Source organism: Ruditapes philippinarum, unplaced genomic scaffold (assembly GCF_026571515.1).
Source record: "Ruditapes philippinarum isolate M1 unplaced genomic scaffold, ASM2657151v2 ctg9265_1_1_1_1, whole genome shotgun sequence".
Classification (NCBI taxonomy): Eukaryota; Metazoa; Mollusca; class Bivalvia; order Venerida; family Veneridae; genus Ruditapes; species Ruditapes philippinarum.
In genome coordinates this window covers 2,815-6,685 of record NW_026854432.1, presented here as the reverse complement: position 1 = coordinate 6,685, position 3,871 = coordinate 2,815, and the positions used below count along the sequence as shown (strand labels likewise).

At 29.5% G+C, this 3,871-nt stretch overlaps 1 non-coding gene across 1 annotated transcript; it reads right to left on the bottom strand.

The window, feature by feature from the left end:
- Window positions 1-3,457: 3,457 nt before the first annotated feature.
- Trnam-cau (transfer RNA methionine (anticodon CAU)) lies at window positions 3,458-3,553 on the bottom strand. The gene is made up of 2 exons: window positions 3,517-3,553; window positions 3,458-3,493 (listed from the first exon to the last, which is right to left on the bottom strand). It is a non-coding gene; the product is annotated as a tRNA-Met (tRNA).
- Between the last annotated feature and the right edge of the window lie 318 nt (window positions 3,554-3,871).

Genomic DNA, 3,871 nt, shown 5'->3' with positions numbered 1-3,871 from the left:
ACCACCAATCAAAAAGTTGTTCTTTTTCTCTTGCAAATTCGACATGGGTTTGACCAATTTCTTTCTTAGAATTTCTGAATTTTTGCCTGTAGGCCTCTGGAACTAACTCATAACCTTTTAATATTTATTCTTTTACATAATCATAATTAGAGCTTTGTTCAACAGTAAGTTGTGTATATATTTCACGAGCTTTACCAATTAAGACGCTCTGTAAAAGTAATGTCCAGTGCTCTCTTGGCCATTTTAAATTTTCAGCAACCTTTTCAAAATGAAGAAAATACTTATCAACTTCTTTTTCTTGGAAAGGTGGAACAAGCCTAATATTTTTAGTGACATCAAATTTTGAATTTATTCTATGTTCAAACTGATTTGCTCTCTCTTTGATTTCTAATTCTCTCATTCTTAACTGAAATTCCCTTTCCCTTTCTTTTTCTAACTGCCTTTCTTCCCTTTCTTTTTCTAACTGCCTTTCTTCCCTTTCTTTATCTAACTGCATTTTCTGTAGTTCAAATTTAAATTGAAGTTCAAGCTCTCTTATTTTTATTTCAGAAATTTCAGAGTATTTTTCAACAATGTGAGAAAATGCATCTTCTCCAAAAATATCTTCATCCACAAAATAATGAATTAGAGAATTTTTAATTTCTTGTTTACGCATTGAAGATTTAAATTTTGATAAATTATACTTTTTGGCAAGATCAAGCAAATCGGTTTTCTTAGCAATATCTAATACCTCCTGGGAAGGTTCAGCTACAAACTTTTCTAAATTAAAAGACATGACTGCTTGCTGCTGGTATTAAACTCAGAAAGTGATGGTTTAAAAAATTTCAAAATGACAGGTACTCTTAATAAAACAACAATGATATCAACTCAAATGAGTAAATACGGTAATTATAAAATGTAAAATAAATGGTAATAATTTCCAATAATGTAGCCAAAAAGAAATATTCAATCCCGGACGAGCCCCCAATTTCTGTTACGAGCCAGGTGTAACGAGAAAGAAAAGCCTTATAAACTTATAACAATAACAAATTTATTACATTGTTGAAGAATGCTGCCATAAATAATGTAACATAGACAGCTCGAAGACCTCGCTTTAAAGTTATTATTAATAAATTATTGATAATGAATTGAAGCATTAAATACAAGCTTTTTACCATTTGTATTTTAAATATAAATCTCATGTACATGTACTTACACTATTTTGGAGTTTTTATTTTTAAAACAATAACAACAACTGAAGCAAATCGAGATTCACAGAATCCATTCATCTTAATTTTCAGACTAATTGATATGATTCTCTATGTGTCTAATAGGCTTATATTAATACCGACACGTCAGATTGTTTATCTGTTTGATACAAAGTATTTGTTGGTGAAAACAAACGCAGAACATATGATTGTCAAATTGACAAACAATCAAGACATATGCATTCGCAATAGTATTAAAGTCCTTTCGAGTTCTTTTAAGTTGTTTGCAGTGTGCTCCAGGTATGTTTTAATACATAATAACACAAATGCACTGCTTTGGTTTTGTATTTGTCGTAACTTATTGCACTAAGAAAGGTATGATAATCAAATCATGACATTACATTACATTTATATATATGTTAAAGACCAATATATCTATATGAACTGGAGTTATAAACATTATTAGAGCTAAATCAGCATACACATAAAGTAGTTTTGAATTCCAATTCAGAAACTCTGTCAAACCGGATTCTATAATTTCAACACCCACTATTGTAGCACGTGACTTCGTAGGCTACCATATCTTTTTTTTTATTTATATCGGATACTGCGTAAGTAACACAATAACACATATTAAATGAAAAAGTGCTTAACTCGTGTTACACCTTTAGCACATTAGTGCTTAGAAAAAAATGTTATTGTTAGCAAAACAATATGAGAGAGAGTAATAAAGTGCACAAGTCACAGAAAATAGCGTACAAGTTGATAAGAATAGAATATGTTAAATGACGGAGACACATGATGATTTATTGTCAACTGTATTCATATAAGGTAATACATTCAAATGTGTGTTATAATTGAACAAGTAATAAGTTGAAAAGGAAAATACAGCCTTTGTAAAAGTTGCAAGGCCGATCTACGGTTTTTACTTTTGAAAATATTTGATACAAGTTACTAAACAGAACCACTTTGAAATTCATTTTTTTCCAAGATTAAGCGCACAATAGTGGCACTGGAAATCACACACCTGATTTGAAGGGAATCACAGATGGTGCTAAATGTTTGTATGTTTGTATAGAATAGATGTGTTGAATGTTCATAAGGATTATAAACAAGTCAACTATAAATGCAAGGTGTTCCGACGAGATCAATACATTATTGCATATAATGCAGATTTACCTACTGTTTTCACAGGTACTAGAAAACTCTTTTGCACACCATTGTGTTAGACAAGTCATATGCTTTAAACGTGGGTATTACCCCCTTTGAGAATGAATTTTGTTCTAAGGATGACAACATTTTGTATAAATTTGTAAATACATACGCTTATAAAAGATAAAGTGCTGAATATTTTTTCTGCATTTTTTACAAGATTTATAAATAACATAAAGAAAAAAATCAAACACCGGTTTTCTTTATGTTTTCAATCTATAAATAAATTAAATTTTCTTTGTTAAATTCAAACACTTTTTTGAATATCTTTTGGTTTCTAGGACTTACATATATATAAATACCTTCAAAATGTTTTTTATGAACAATTTTACTGAACAATTATTTACTATGATAGTGGTCTAGGAATCAATAGTGTATTATCAACATGATATTTAATCACAGTTATACAAGGCATACATCTGGTTATAGAAGTATTGGTAACATGAACAAGACCTGTCCCCACTTTTCTAAGCGCTAGATAGTAAAATAAATCAGTCAATCAATAAATACATACATTGAAGTGAATAACTTTTATGAGAAAAAGAAAAAAACCTTTAAGCAAATAAAATAAATTAAAATAAATTGATAGTAAACAGTGAAAAGCTTTTATAGTTTCCACGAAAATAAACCTTAGCCTAAAGGTTAACCGAAACTAAAAATCTTCGTTGGAAAGGGGGCATAATCTTTACAATAAAGAAGTATGTTAAGATGTTCGAAGTGTTTTATAGTCTCTTAACCTTAACGAAAATGTTAACACACGCCGACATGAGAATCGTGGCAATAGCTTTACTTTTTGTCTTCAAAATGTGGGTCTAAAAAAGATTCATTCCTTCGCACAATGAAACATTTTATGACCATTATTATCTTACGTTAAAAGACATTCTTAATGGATATAAGGATGGTTTTATATCATGCATTCTGCTTAAACAAACATGTCTGAGACAGATGAAAAAAAACTTACAATTAGGTAAATTTGTTTGTTTATTATTATTATTAAACTTTAATAAATCATTAATTCAACTGACTTAAATCTTAATTAGGCCCTGAAAAAAAATGAATGCCCCGGGTGAGGATCGAACTCACGACCTTCAGATAACTCTATGGTTGTATATTTGATTATGAGACTGACGCGCTACCTACTGCGCTACCGAGGCACATATGTCAACAGGTTTAACAATGTCATTTTACAAAACGTCACATTTATACATCTTAAGTTAATACTTTTATCTGTTTATAGTATTATAATACACTACGTTTACATTAACCTTGTGGCAATATCGCGGTAAAGGTATTAAATACTTAAATTATTACACTGTTATGGGACTATATAAACACTTCAATGACAAAATGTTGACATTAAGTTCGTAGAGTTAAACATTCATGTTTTGACATTTAAAATTATAAAACAAAATAATAACACAATACATCTTAAGAAAATTGATGGTTTCATGTTTGGGTAAAACAATTTTAAT